This window comes from Cornus florida, unplaced genomic scaffold (assembly GCF_030987335.1).
Source record: "Cornus florida cultivar Cherokee Brave unplaced genomic scaffold, ASM3098733v1 CherokeeBrave_3.0.0_Hap2_Chr02, whole genome shotgun sequence".
Lineage (NCBI taxonomy): Eukaryota > Viridiplantae > Streptophyta > Magnoliopsida > Cornales > Cornaceae > Cornus > Cornus florida.
This window is the reverse complement of record NW_026775572.1, coordinates 55,280,818-55,297,059: the sequence shown is the minus strand read 5'-3', so window position 1 is coordinate 55,297,059 and position 16,242 is coordinate 55,280,818. Positions and strand designations below refer to the sequence as shown.

Here is a 16,242-nt window from a genome sequence, read left to right as displayed (position 1 = left end):
AGTAAACACATATCTCTTTGTGGGATCGACACCCTTAATATAGCCCTATTCTATAAGGATTTGTGCTATTGCGGTCGTATATTTTGACACACATCAATTAACACATTAATGATAACTTGAAAGGACCAAGGTACACACCTTGCAGCTACACTGCATGAGCAAGCTTCACAAATACTAAGGGTTCGTTTGGCAACCACAGTTGTTTTGTACTTCTGCTTTGACTCAAAACAGAAGCAATGTTTCTGTTTTAGAGTGTGTTTAACACTATTTAAAAGCTTGTTTGGTAACGTAGATTTATTACAAGATTTTTAGAAGTAAAATATTAAAGCATGTTTGGTAAAAAATGTTGCAAGTTTGAAAATTTGAATGGTTAGTTAAAAATGTTATATTTTAAATTTTTTATTTTTTTATATTATTATTATTATTATTATTTTGAACAGTGCTTTGCTACATTGCGAAAGTAAACAAAAACATCATTTTGATGCTTCCGATTTTGGCTTCAATTTTAGAAGCGCTTCGGTAGTATTCAAATGACAACAAATATTACCAACTATACTTTCTGTTTTTGCTTCGCTACAGTATACTAGTAAAAGTAAAAAATACGAACCAAAAACACAAGCCAAACAGACCATAAGTGTGGAATATTGGATATCGCCTGGAGACAATACGAAATGTGAGCAGTTTGGACTGTCAGCATTTAATGAAAGGAAGGGGCATCACTCTTAAAGGGACGGTTTGCAGCTATGTACCCTTGAATTCAGGCACTCGAGTGTTCTTCTACGAATCTAGTCACTTCTATCACCTCAATTGGGATTAAGTGTTTGAACTAGCAACGCTTTGAGTGTTAGCCTTTTTGGCTATTAATGAAGCAACACATAACAACAGGAAGAGAAAGGAAAATATACGTGAAAGGAAAAAATCACGTAAATTATTTTAATTTGGGGTACATATATGATTACAATCACTTTATTTAAATAAGCAAAAAACGTAATCATTTGAATGATATATAACTACCAACATTCAAACTCTAACAACCTAACCTTCATCAATTTTTTTTTTTTTAAATTCAAAAACCTAACTCACAAGATAACACTGACATGATATGTTAAATTTGAATTAACTTTCAGCACTCCCCCTTAATTCAAATTTTCAAACTTCTTTAACAAATTTTAGGGTAAGCCTTCAAATTTCTACCACGATCACTGCTACTATTTCTTTTGAATCTTCTTCCAACATTATTGCTTCTTCCACGCTTTGTTTTGTGTGAAATTTCAGTCTTTTCAGGCTTGTCAGGCTTGTCTTCCACTGGTTTCTTCTTTATCTTTTGAATTCTCAATGTGTAATGACCCGGTCATTTTCCTTCCTTTTCTTTTTCTGAAATTTTACGGATAAATTTTTTCTGTTTAATTTTCTATTTTGAGTTCTGTTTCTCGTCACCGAGTGTCATCTCGAGTGCTCAGAAATGGTTTCTAAGACTCTTTCGTTCGGATTAACAACTTTCTTTGAGGATCGAGTCATTTCTGCATTTTCACTTTTTCGACACTATTCACCTTTCGTCATTTTCCCTATTTTGTCTTTTCCCTGTTTGTCACTTTTTGACACAACCTCACTTTTCATGCTCGGAGTTGGTTTTTGACTTCACGTATACGTATCTTTACTTTTGCAGTAAAGTACTCTAGTTGCTCACGGTGTCCATAAGGGCATGGATGCATAGTTTTAAAAAATCTTTTTCTTTTCTTGGGGTGTTTTTCGTAAATATCATTTGAAGATATTTTATTTTAGGGGTTTTTAAAAAAATATTTTTGGAAGATATTTTTATTCTGGGTTATTAGTGCAGTTAACCTTTTTTTTGGAGGGGCCATTGTGCAATTAAGGAAAGTTATTGCAAAAATACCTCGTTTTAAGCCCAGATCCTCATACAGGATTTATTTTCATATTTCGTCGAGTCGTGTACTCTTAGAATTTTCTTCTGGTCATCTTTCTCCAGTTTCAGGGTTTTTGGCCCACGTTGCTGCCGAACTTGTTTGGGGCATATCTCTCTGCTCGGGACTCAATTTTCAACGCCGTTTATTCCGTTATTCATATTTTCTCATTTTAAATCTTTTTTATTCACGGAGTTTCACCGTTTGAGCGCGTTTGCTCAAATTCCACTTTTCTGGACCCGGCGGAGCCTTTTCGGGGCACTTTTTGAGTTTTCCTATAAATAAGAAGTCTCAAGTCAAAAAATCAGATTTCATCATCTTCTCCCCCCCCCCCCTCTCTTGGCTGGATTCCATGGCAGCCATGGCTACCACCTTCTCTCTCTTCTTTTGAGCTTCCTCCCTTCAGTAAAAAGTCATAGTGTCTTAGTATTTTATATTCGTCTTGGCGAGGCTTTCAATTCCACCGATTGGAATCTCGTTCTGGCCATTTCTTGAGTTCGGGTTTGAAGTCAAGTTGTGATTTTCATGGGGCTTCCTTGGGGTTCTCGTTCATCGTGTTGTCCCCGACAAAACCTAGAAGTTTCACGAATTTGGAGCGGTTTCATTTTGGTGCCTTTTGAGATTTTCATCTCAAATTGAGGTAGGGGGTGTTTTAGGATTTTGTATGTGTTGCATTGAGTGTTTTCCATAATTATACAACTTATTTGCATACCTTGTATCAAATCTAGAAAATTAATAATATTTATTTCTTTGTATAAAAGTTAATTTATAAGGATGTATATAGCTTAGAATTGAATTGTGGCATGATGATAAATTATGTTTTGATATGTTTGTTAACACATATTAAATTAAAATTATTTGAATAAGAATTGCACTTTTTAGTTAATCATTATCTTTTGTGAAAGTTTAATTTTCATGGATGTACCTTGCATGAAATTAAGTTGTGATATGTTTTTAAATTAAGTCTTGACATGTTCTTTAATATACTTTAATTTGAGAGTATTTGGATGAGTATGAAAATCAAGAGATTTTAATTAAAATCTATTTAATGGTTCCATTGACCTAATTAAGTTTTTAACTTGATATTTGTGATGACTAGAGCTTGTATACTAGCATATATTAATTTGGGACCATTTGATATTCTTTTAGAAATTAGGGATTTGACTATCATGATTTAATTAAATTCAATTTTACTGTTCAAATGTCCTAATCAAGTTTTTGAATTGATATATGTAACGATCAAGTTATATTGTATAACATGTATTAATTATGGATCATTTGGTTGAGAATTGAAACATAGGGAAATTGATTAGTTTGTTTAATTAATTTCCGTTTCTCTTGATATTAAGGATTTAATTATTTTTTGACGTTGGTTATATGTTTAAATCATGATTTTGGATTTATATTAAATGTATGAATTTATGTTTTCAATATTGAATGATATTGCCATAGCGTGTAACGAATCACACACTAAAGATTCGACATTGTCATGCCTTAGTAGTTGTGGCCTTAGAGCATGTATTGTATGAGTTTCCAAATTTGGTTGTGCATGGTAGATAGTTGACTTAGAACAAGTATCCACTTTGTTTGATTTCACATTTCATTTCAAGTTGATAACTAGATGATATCGTAACTTGTTGTCCCTTAATTTTTTTCCCACTTTGAGTTTCAAGATGTTAACTTTGAGAAATCATGCTTTATACGTTGTATTGGAAGTTCCAATATTGGTTAAATTGCATCGATATTGTGATTTGTGTTTTGATGTTCAAATGTAACTTAGGATGATTCCTTAGACTTATTGAAACATAGAAGCTAGGTGGCATGACCCACTTTAGTTGTTTTCGTATCTTAAGTTGCAAGTTGATACTTTTGAGAACCTATATCTTGTTACTGTGTATAACATGTTTCTATGTTGTTTAAATTGCATGAATGATGTGATTTATGCTAGAAATGATCTAAAAGGTAGCTTAGGATGATCATGAGTCTCACTTTGATATAGACGTTAGGTGGCATGAGCCCCTCTAACACGTTTCACCTTAAGGTGATATAATTGTAAAATGTTTGGTCGATGCATGCTCATCTCCTACGAGTAGCTTTATGTTACTCACCCACGTAGTAGGGACATTTTTCAGGTACAGGGACCTTGATTTGGGATACATACTAAGCCATGGAAGTTGCGTAAACTTGAAGTATCATTTTCATGAATATGTTGACGTAGGCTTTGCATTTTAGTTTCATTCATTGTGTTTTAAGGCATTTTTGGCCGTTGAAAGGTCATATTTTGCATTTAGGACATTTTGAGGCTGCGGACCATTAGAACGCGTCTTAAATGTCTTTTTATGTTTGCGTGCATGTCCACATTTCACAAAACTCTTAAGTTTCAACTTTTGAACTATTTTTGGGTGATCTTATGAATTTTCATGAAAATTCATGCTTTGGGGTATGATTTTAAGTTTCCTCTTGTTTAGTATGTTTTGGATGCTTACATGAGGTTAGGGAATGTTTTCAAACGTGTTTGGATTATGTAGAATGCATGTATAGCCTTAGAGATGGACCAAGCATCACACACACACGCATTGCAGCAGCTTTTTTTGTTGCAGCAGATGTGTTGGTCGGCTGATGAGGACCCATCAGCCGGCTGACCAAACTCTCAAGACCATTCCAGTAGGCTTTTTAGGAAAATCTCATTTCGGTCGACTAATGATTGGGGTTCGGCCGACCGATGGTTGAGTTTCGGCCGGCTAATGGTTGTATTTCGGTCGACCGATCCTTCCTAGGACCATCTTCTTCATCTTTTCCATGGACAACTTTGTTGTTCCAACTTTGGGGAATCATATCTCTTTTATTTTTAATCCAAATCTGGTCATTCTTGAGTCTAAGTTCAAGAGCTTGAAGTTAGTTTTCCAATGGTACCAACCACTCATCAAAACTCCGCCTATAGTGTGAGTTATTCTAGTTTTAGTGAGATAGGTTGGTGGTAATTCTTAAACGGCGAAGACCACTTTGTTTTAATTTCATATCTTTTTCGTTTGGAATCAAAATCAGGCGATTCTTGAGTCCAACTTCATTCATTTTTCATTGTTTTTCCAAAGGTGTGCACCGTGGCACCCATTTCAGTGTAAAATGACCATTTTGCCCTTAGTTTATTTCTTTTTGGGTTTGGCATTCTTACTTCATTGCTTGGCTCATTTGAGCTCCGTGGCTTCATGGGGAGTCATCTTGGTTCCTTAGGGATGACTTACATCTCTTGAGGCCATCTTGCTTTTTTTACTTCCGCATTTTGGATCCGTTATCGAGTCATCTTTTGGTTCATCACAGGACACATTAGATTGAAAAATCCAGGGTCGTTACAGGTGGTATCAGAGCGTACGGGTTTGAATACCTTGGACGACGGGTTTTGGATGCATATTATGCTGATATTGTTTTACTTTGGTATGCCATTTGTTTCTTGATAACACGTCTTATATGATAACATGTTCACATACTCAGATGTTTTGAGACATCTATTATTTGTTAAGCATGTTTTATGTATATATGCTTCTTAATAACATGTTTTGGTGTTGTTACATGTTTACGTGTTTCTTGATAACACGCTCGGTTTCATGACTTGTTTTCTGTACTGTATGCTTATGTGTTTAAAAGCATTCTGGTTGCTACGTGCTTATGTGTTTAAGTACCTAGAGGTTTTCTTTATCTGTTTAACATGTTGTTCATGCTTAACTGCCCTAGCATAACCGTATATTGCATACATTGACATGCTAATTATTTGAGGCATTCACTAAGTGAGCTGCATTCGATCATAATAACCCGTGTTATTATTGATTTCGTTTCCTTTTCACGCATATAGCATCACAGTCTTAACTTGCAGAGAGTCTTCTTGTTGGGGCTCAGGTGAGCATAGGCTTGTAGTATCCATCTGGCAGATGAGACATAGGCCACGGAGGCACCGTTTCGTCTCATCTTCTTTTGCCCTTGTGTGATGTGGTAATAGTGGTATTGGAGGTGTCGGTGTCATCTCTTAGGACTTCGTAGTGGTCTTGAAATCGTGATGTCATAAAGGTCTTTGTTTCTAGCATCATGGGACGATGAGTCAGGACTGACTCAAATCCTTCCTAAAGGAATTGGGAAGTTGCCTTGTGAGCCTCAGGGCGAGGTTCTTGTGTCTTGTTTTCTTAGGATAATGGTTTTGGGATTTGAATAGGTGTGTTGACCTAAGATCCTTCTTGTGTTGCCTTGGATAGCTCTTACGAGCTACAGTTGGGATGTGAGCGGTTTCGTGTAATTAATTGCGTTGGTGCAATTAATTACTTTCCCTTGTCCTTTAAGACTTGGGGCGTTGTGTTAGGGTTCTGGTAGAATCCTGTAGAGTTCCCATCGAACTCGTTGGCATCTTGGATTGGGGGTTTTCTCGTTGATGTTTGTAACGGTTAACCTTGGGGCTGTCCATTTCGTTGTTGCCTTGTTTCGTGTAGTGTTGGGATTCCATCAGGGTATAAGTTGGTCTTGGGAAAGACGTGCTGACTCTATATTTAGGAGACCTTAGTGGTCATTAGGGGGAATGATTCATTTCCTTATAGTGAGAAATTGGACTCATCTAGGTTTTGTGTAACCTTTTCCGAGAGGTTGTTCCTTTTGAGAGGCATTCTATTCATTTCTTTTGATTTTACGAACTTACCATTTGTATGATTATTTTTACATGTTTATGAGCCCCATTGTTTTCGGGCATACCTTACAAACATGTTTAGGATTTATGACTATGTGGTAGTTATATGAGGATGTATATGATACGTTACTTATACTGTATCTACTTACCATGTTTGTGCTGTTGGTGGTGTATAGCGTGTTGCTATTTGTTTAATCTCTATATAATAGGTGGTTTATTTGGTTTACCTTATGTGTACTGTGCTTAGTACTATGATATTATTTAATTTATGTCATTTAAATTTTGCGAGCATATACTATGTGAGTATTTGGTTTATACTGTTTCATCTTTCCTGTACTTATGTTGGGGTTTTATGACCTTGGATGTCGGGATTGTCAAGAGCGAGCTACGTAGTAGACTTGTGTTTTGAGGTTTTAGTTGCCCATGATAGGGATTTTGACCCAATGTTTTGTCTTCTGTATGTAGCCTTACGGTAGGTCTACTTCAGATCTGTGCTTAGGGTTTTGGTTTTGTGGGTCCAATCCATTGGCTTAAGGGCACAGACTCGTAAGGCTATGGATTCGGGACTGATATTGTTGTTGTTGCATTTTCAGATGTGGGGGTCGTTAGTTACGCCAACATTAGGGATTTAAGTCCTTAAGCGTAATGGTGCCAATAACATTGTTGTTAAAGTTTTGGGATTAGCTACCCCAACTCCCGCAAATGCCTGGTTTCTGTAGTGCTTTTGGTAATGATCATTCTCGACATTGATGTCATTTATATCGAAAAGTTTCTTTCTGAGTTGATCTGTTGAGGGCATGTTATGAAATAGTGCTTTAAACTGTCTTGCTACGTTACTGACGAGTAAGTGTGGGCGGGTTCTGGTCATTGTTCGTACTGCCATATCATTCTTAGCTATTTGTCATGATTTGAATTGTCGTTGTCTTGGGGATTCTCTCGATGATTGACTTTGAGGTGATATGCCGATTCGTTTGGGAAGTTTCACTCAGTTCTTGATTTTTGTGTCCCTTCGGATGACCTTCAGGCTTTTGGAGTTGTCCTTTAGCACCTTATAGTTTGATCTTGCTTTGATCTTGTTCGGTTCTCTTTTGTCTGTTCCTAATTTCGGAGACGAAATTCCTTTAAGGAGGGTAGGTTGTAATAACCCGGTCATTTTCCTTCCTTTTTTTTTCCTGAAATTTTACGGATAAATTTTTTCCGATTAATTTTCTTTTCTGAGTTCTGTTTTTCAACACTATTCACCTTTCGTCCTTTTCCTTATTTTGTCTTTTCCCCATTTGTCACTTTTTGGCACAACTCACTTTTTATGCTCGGAGTTAGTTTTTGACTTCACGTATCTTCATTCTAGGTGGTTTCCATGAAATATGTATCTTTCCTTTTGCAGTAAAGTACTCTAGTTGCTCCCGGTATCCATAAGAGCATGGATGTATAGTTTTACAGAATATTTTTCTTTTCTTGGGGTATTTTTCGTAAATATCTTTTGAAGATATTTTATTTCAGGGGTTTTTAAGAAAATATTTTTGGAAGATATTTTCATTCTAGGTTATTAGTGTAATTAACCCTTTTTGGAGGGGCCATTGTGCAATTAAGGAAAGTTATTGCAAAAATACCTCATTTTGAGCCTAGATCCTTGTACGGGATTCATAACTACATTTCGTCGAGTCATGTACTCTTAGAATTTCCTTCTGGTTATCTTTTTCCAGTTTCAGGGTTTCTGGCCCCAGTTACCGCGGAACTTGTTCGGGGCATATCTCTCTATTCGGGACTCAATTTTTGACGCCGTTTCCTCCGTTGTACATATTTTCTCATTTGGAATCTTTTTTGTTCATGGAGTTTCACCGTTTGAGTGTGTTTGCTCAAATTACACTTTTCTGGACCAGGCGGGGCACTTTTTGAGTTTTCCTATAAATAGGGGGTTTTAAGTCAAAAAATCAGATTTCATCATCTTCCTCCCCTCTCTTGGCCGGATTCCATGGCAGCCATGGCTGCCACCTTCTTTTTCTTCTTTTGAGCTTCCTCCCTTCAGTAAAAAGTCATAGTGCCTTAGTGTTTTATGTTCGTCTTGGGAAGGCTTTCAATTCCACCGATTGAAATCTCATTTTGGCTATTTTTTGAGTTCGGGTTTAAAGTCAAGTTGTGATTTTCATGGGATTTCCTTGGGGTTCTTGTTCATCGTATTGTCCCCGACAAAACCTAGAAGTTTCGTCGAATTCAGAGCGGTTTCATTTTGGTGATTTTTGAGATTTTTATCTCAAGTTGAGGTAAGGGGTGTTTTAGGATTTTGTATGTATTGCATTGAGTGTTTTCCATGATTATACAACTTGTTTGCATACCTTGTATCAAATCTAGAAAATTAATAATATTTATTTCTTTGTATAAGATTTAATTTATAAGGATATATATAGCTTAGAATTGAATTGTGGCATAATGATAAATTATGTTTTGATATGTTTGTTAACATATATTAAATTGGAATTATTTGAATAAGGATTGCACTTTTTATTTAATAATTATCTTTTGTGAAAGTTTAATTTTCATGGGTGTATCTTGCATGAAATTAAGTTGTGATATGTTTTTAAATTAAGTCTTGGCATGTTCTTTAACATACTTTAATTTGAAAGTATTTGGATGAGTATGAAAATCTAAAGATTTTAATTAAAATGATTAATTAAAATCTATTTAATGGTTTAATTGGTCTAATTAAGTTTTTAACTTGATATTTGTGATGACTAGAGCTTGTATACTAGCATATATTAATTTGAGATCATTTCATGTTGTTTTAGAAATTAGGAATTTGACTATCATGATTTAATTAAATTCAATTTTATTGTTTAAATGACCTAATCAAGTTTTTGAATTGGTATATGTAACGATCAAGTTATATTGTATAACATGTATAATTATGGATCATTTGGTTGAGAATTGAAACCTAGGGAAATTAATTAGTTTATTTAATTAATTTTCATTTCTTTTGGTATTAAGGATTTAATCATGTATTTGACCTTGGTTATATGTTTAAATCATGATTTTGGATTTTTATTCAATGCATGAATTTATGTTTTCAATATTGAATGATATTGCCATAGCGTGTAACGAATCGCACACTGAAAATTTGACATTGTCATGCCTTAGTAGTTGTGGATTTAGAGCATGTATTGTATGAGTTTCCAAATTCGGTTGTGCATGGTAGATAGTTGATTATCTTGTATATAGATGTTGATATATACGTTGTTGCATAACTTGTTGACTTTGGAAACTTGGGAATGTCATTGTTTGACTATGACTAGGATATGGTTCTAGTACGGGGGATTGTCCCTCTACAGTCTAGTGCGCACATAGGGAGGTTTACCATGGGCTAGTAACCCTAAAGTAACTATGGTGTCGGTCTAATCCGGCGTGATGTCCAAGTATCCACTTTGTTTGATTTCGCATTTCATTTCAAGTTGATAACTAGATGATATCGTAATTTGTTGTCCCTTAATTGTTTTCCCACTTTGGGTTTCAAGATGTTAACTTTGAAAAATCATATTTTATGCGTTGTATTGGAAGTTCCAATGTTGGTTAAATTGCATCAATATTGTGATTTGTGTTTTGATATTCAAATGTAACTTAGGATGATTCCTTAGACTCATTGAAACATAGACGCTATGTGGCATGACCCACTTTAGTTGTTCTCGTATCTTAAGTTGCAAGTTGATACTTTTGAGAACCTATATCTTGTTGCTTTATACAACATGTTTCTATGTTGTTTAAATTGCATGAATGCTGTGATTTATACTAGAAATGATCTAAGATAGCTTAGGATGATCCCTAAGTCTCACTTTAACATAGACGTTAGGTGGCATGAGCCCCTCTAACACGTTTCACCTTAAGGTGATATAATTACAAAATGCTTGGTCGATGCATGCTCATCTCCTACGAGTAGCTTTATATTACTCACCCACGTAGTGGGGACATTTTTCAGGTACAGGGACCTTGATTTGGGATGCACACTAAGCCATGGAAGTTGCGTAGTCTTGAAGTATCATTTTCATGAAAATGTTGGCATGAACTCCTATTTGTAACTTTGTATGTCAAAACTTGTACCTTCGATTCCATATATGTAATGTATACATAAGTACACTCTTTTCACTATATTTGACATGTATGAGTTGAGACCATAGGCCAATGTCATCAAATATGTATTCTATGTACTTTCGTTTTCAAGGTTTACTATGGAAATAATGGAAAATGTTTAGATTTTGCCTCACCATATTTTCATCGGGCATGGGAATTCAATTCTTTTTCTTTCATAGGGTCTCCATGATTATGAATGAGGTGTGGCCAAAGGCCAAACACCATTTTATTTTAGGCTTTGCATTTTAGTTTCATTCATTGTGTTTTAAGGCATTTTTTACCGTTGAGAGGTCATATTTTGCATTTAGGACATTTTGAGGCCGCAGACCATTAGAACGCGTCTTAAATGTCTTTTTACGTTTGCGTGTATGTCCACATTTCACAAAACTCTTAAGTTCAACTTTTGAACTATTTTTGGGCGATTTTATGAATTTTCATGAAAATTTATGCTTTGGGGTATCATTTTAAGTTTCCTTTTGTTTAACATGTTTTGGATGCTTGCATGAGGTTAGGAAATGTTTTCAAACGTGTTTGGATCATGTAGAATGCATGTATAGCCTTAGAGACGGACCAAGTATCACACACACACACACATTGCAGCAGCTTTTTCTGCTGCAGCAGATGTGTCGGTCGGCTGATAAGGACCCATCAGCCGGCTGACCAAACTCTTGAGACCATTCCAGTAGGCTTTTTAGGAAAAATCTCATTTTGGTCGACTGATGATTGGGGTTCGATAGACCGACGGTTGAGTTTCGGCCGACTGATGGTTGCATTTCGGTTGACCGATGCTCCCTGGGACCGTCTTCTTCATCTTTTCCTTGGACAACTTTGTTATTCCAACTTTGGGGAATCATATCTCTTTCATTTTTAATCCAAATCTGGTCATTCTTGAGTCTAAGTTCAAGAGCTTGAAGTTAGCTTTCCAATGGTACTAACCACTTATCAAAACTCCACCTATAGTGTGAGTTATTCTAATTTTAGTGAGATAGGTTGGTGGTAACTCTTAAACGGCGAAGACCACTTTGTTTTAATTTCATATCTTTTCCGTTTGGACTCAGAGTCAGGCGATTCTTGAGTCCAACTTCGTTCATTTTTTGTTGTCTTTCCAATGGTGTGCACGGTGGCACCCATTTCAGTGTGAAATGACCATTTTGCCCTTAATTAATTTCTTTTCGGGTTTGGCATTCTTGCTTCATTGCTTGGCTCATTTGAGTTCCGTGACTTCAGGGGGAGTTATCTTGGTGCCTTAGAGATGATGTACGTCTCTTGAGGCCATCTTGCTTCTTTTACTTCTGCATTTCGGATCTGTTATCGGGGCATCTTTTGGTTCATCACAGGACACACTGGGTTGAAAAATCCAGGATCGTTACACAATGTTTTTCTGGAGTTGTTTTTGCAGTGCATGCAACCACTTCTTTCTTCTTCTCATCATCCCTGAGATTAGAAAAATCAAGAGGATAAATATTGTTATCAAACATTTTTTAAAACAATATTAATTTTTATCTCCTTTGTTGTACAACATGCATCTGTCATCTTCAAACATAACTGAACAACCTTTCTTGAGTAATTGTCCCAAACTGACCAAATTTTGAGCTAAACCTGGAACATATAAAACCTCATCAATCAAATTTTTTACCAAAATTTGTATTCACTGCAACGGTTCCTTTGCCTTGAACTTACACCTTTTTGTCGTTCCCCATACGGACCTGAGACTTTACACAGATTCATCAAGTTTAACAAAAATAGATTTCTCCGGTTATAAGGTTACTACATCCACTGTCAAGATACCACATTTTTTTGCAGTGGCATTGAGGCAAGATATGAATAGATGTTCATCATTAGCATTTTCATCTTCAACTTTTTCTTCATCAACTCTTTCCTAATGAAAGTTAGCTTGATTTTTAGGATTATACCAACAGTCTTTTTCATTTTGTCCATTTTTTTCACAAAAGGAACACTGAGGGATATTATGATTCATATTTTTGTACCAACAATCCTGTTCAATATGACCCATTTTTCTACAATAAAAACAAATAGGAATTTCACAATTACCTTTATTGAATTGTCTCCCTTTTCCATTGAATTGCTTCCCTCTTTTAAACTCCAATTTTGTTTGTAAAGCCTACTCCACTTGACTTTCTGTAGACCTATTTAATCTTTCTTCATGCATTTTTAGTGATCCCATGAATTGAGTAAAGGACAACTTAGATAAATCTTTTTACTCCTCAATTGTAGCTACGACACTATTGAATTTAGGAGTTAGACTTCTCAAAACTTTTTCAATGATTTTTTGATCATTCAAATTTTCACCAAGAGATTTTGCTTGATTAACAATAGCAGTAACTTTAATTAGGTAAGCATGAATTGACTCATAACTTCTTCTTTTTTTCCTAGTTGGATACTCACACACACATGCCTACATGTAGGCTCGAACCCCTGACATCTCTTTAAGAAGTAGGGACTTGGTACCGCTAGGCCACTGGCCTATTGGTAATTGACTCATAACTTTTCATCATCAATGTTTTAAACTCACGATAGAGAGTCTATAACCTTAAAGCAATTACCTGACTCGATCCTTCGGACTCATTCTGAAGCAACTCCCATACTTCCTTGGATGTTTTGGCTCCCATTATTCTTGGAAAAATAGTGTCGTCTAACCCTTGTTGGATATAGGACAAGGCCTTGGTATCTTTCTTCTTATTTTCTTTCAATGTTGTTCTTTGTGCAGCAGTAACTCTCTCTTCCTGATTATCATTTTCTACAGCAACCATTCTCAACTAGTTCCCACAAATCAAGAGAAATAAAAATTGTTTTCATTTTAATAAATTAAAACTGGTAATTTTCACCTTTGAAAGTAGGAACAATTGGATGAGAGTTGTTATTACATGTTGCGGCCATAGTTTATTTTTTACCTCAACCTTGTCTTACGCTTTTGTGTAATCCAGTTGATCATCGACGATTACAATCACTTTATTTAAATAGGCAAAGAACGTAATCATCTTAATGATATAAGTGCTACCATATTTAAACTCTAACAACCTAACCCATATCAATTATTTTATTCAAATTCAAAAACCTAACTCACAAGACAACACTAACGTGATATGTTAAATTTGAATTAACTTTCAACATTGAGATGCAACGGTCTCAGCTGCAGCGACCATAGGGTTCTTCTGGTGATCCTAGTTTCGAGTGAAGGCTCCTTGGAACGAGCCTTTCCTTGTGAACAAGATGACTATGTTGCTTTTCTCAACCTTGGTGCTTCCTGCCCTGAGCAGTTTTGGTGTTCTTATGACGGGCTCGAATTTGACAGTTTTGGAAGACAACAGTACCATCACCAAATATGAAGTCAACGGTTCCAGTGACTAAATTTTTAGGACTAACAAATAGAAGTGGGCTTAATATAGTTAAACCCAGAAACCTGGCCCAAATCCAGACTTGGCAAAAGCCTACAAACCAAACATTTACAACATAACATGCCAAAGAACTTAGGAGAAGCCCAACCCAACTCAACCCAACCCAACCCAGCTAACTAACTCTCAAAATTCTAGAATTCCCATACTACTCAGGACATTGCCCTGTGTGGATCCAGAGCATTAATCATCTGAATTGATGGAGAAATGGAAATGCTTGGAATGAATAAGGACTTGATTCGCATAAGAAATCCAGAGCATTAATAATATTCAGAATCGCTTTAAAAATAGAATTTATCACAAAAGAGAAGACAATCAATTAAAATAAAAAATAAATAAATACATCAAAATACTTCACAGAAGTTACGTAAACATCAAAGATAAAGGATCCTGAATAATAAGCAAAACATAAGTAATATATATATACGAGTCTATATACAAGTCTTCATCTTTACAACATTCCTCTTCATCAACCTTTCTCCGCTTCCACCTTTCAGATATGGTTGCCACCTAGTGATTAAGCACAAATGAAATTTATCAGACTCATTCAAATCTAATTATTAATTAACTATTATCTAATAACGAGTGTTAAAATTAAAATTTTCTAATATAGGTTGAAATTCCATTTTTTTTTTCCCGGTTTTTGAGATACAAAATTAACTCCTACCCTCTCTATATGTATAATGGACATATAAAACTATAGATCACCAAGATTAAATTGAAATTCCATCTATTAATTTACAAAGAAGAAGAAACGAAGATTAGAAGAACAAGTAATCTATACATGACGTTGAATCCATGAAACATACAAATCTAAAACCGTTACACATAAATAGCCAAACATAAATAAATAAATAACAGAATTTTCAAACTTAAAAGCACAAAATGCATCCAGTATTCATCATTAGAAGCAATTTTGCCACATACACCGTTAAAATGAAAATCAAAACCACAATATACATTGAAAAACATATAGTTGTTGCGGCAAAGTAAATTTTTCTCAAAGAGAAAAAGAGGAATTTTTTTTTCTCCTAAATGCAATCACTTTACCTCATATATATATATATATATATATATATATATAGTTAGAGAGAGAGAGAGAGAGAGAAGGACTGAGAGATGAGCTCGAGCCAAGAGAGAGGGAGAGCGTCTTCCTTCGGGCCAAAAGATGTTGAGAGAGAGAGATCGAACATGGTCTGGTTAGAGAGAAAATGTTGAGGTTGTCAGAGCAAAGGCTGCAAAGATCGTGTAATTTACAAAAAATAATAATAATAATAATAATGTGAGTTTATTTAGTAAAGTTGGTGGAGAGGTCGGTAGCTAAGGTAGGTCCATTTCCAAAAGGCACTTCAATAATGAGGGTGTTTTTTTTCATATAGTTGTTGCGGCAAAGTAAATTTTTCTCAAACAAAAAAAGAGGAAATTTATCCACAATAATGTTTTTTTTTTTTTTTTTTTTAACTCCTAAATGCAATCACTTTACCTCATATATATATATATAGAGAGAGAGAGAGGACAGAGAGAGAGAGAGAGAGAGAGGGAGAGACTGAGAGATGAGCTCGAGCCAAGAGAGAAGCAGAGCGTCTTCCTTCGGGCCAGAAGATGTTGAGAGAGAGACAGATCGAAAAGGTTGAGGTTGTGAGAGCAAAGGCTGCAAAGATGGTGTAATTTACAGAAAAAAGGTGAGTTTATTTAGTAAAGTTGGTGGAGAGGTAGTCCTTAAGGTAGGTCCATTTCCAAAAGGCACTTCGATAATGATGGTGTTTTTTTCAAGCTGAGAGTCCATTTTGCTGAAATTTTAAGTCCTTAACTTCATCTAACTGTCAAATGAAATCTAAAGGTCCACTTATTTGTAATTTTTCCTATATTTAGTAAAAGAAAAGACGGACTAAATTATATCTAGAGAACATAATAAAGCAAAGCAGTATTTTGGGATTGAAGGTTGGAAGAGGATTGGAAAAGTCCACGATAAAAAACTTGGAATAGATTTTTTAATGAATGGAAATTTGATTCGAATTTGATTTAATAATTCGGCTATAAATTAAAACATTTAATCTGATCCAAAATTAATAATTCCTTTAATGCTGCGAGCATAAAACTTACATATTATTAAAATGATTTTTACTAC

General features: G+C 35.2%; 1 long non-coding RNA gene across 1 annotated transcript; it reads right to left on the bottom strand.

Moving 5' to 3' along the window:
- Positions 1 to 14,358: 14,358 nt before the first annotated feature.
- On the bottom strand, positions 14,359 to 15,788 carry LOC132287090 (uncharacterized). Its single transcript, XR_009472932.1, has 2 exons — positions 15,165 to 15,788; positions 14,359 to 14,624 (listed from the first exon to the last, which is right to left on the bottom strand). It is a non-coding gene; the product is annotated as an uncharacterized LOC132287090 (long non-coding RNA).
- Positions 15,789 to 16,242: the final 454 nt, after the last annotated feature.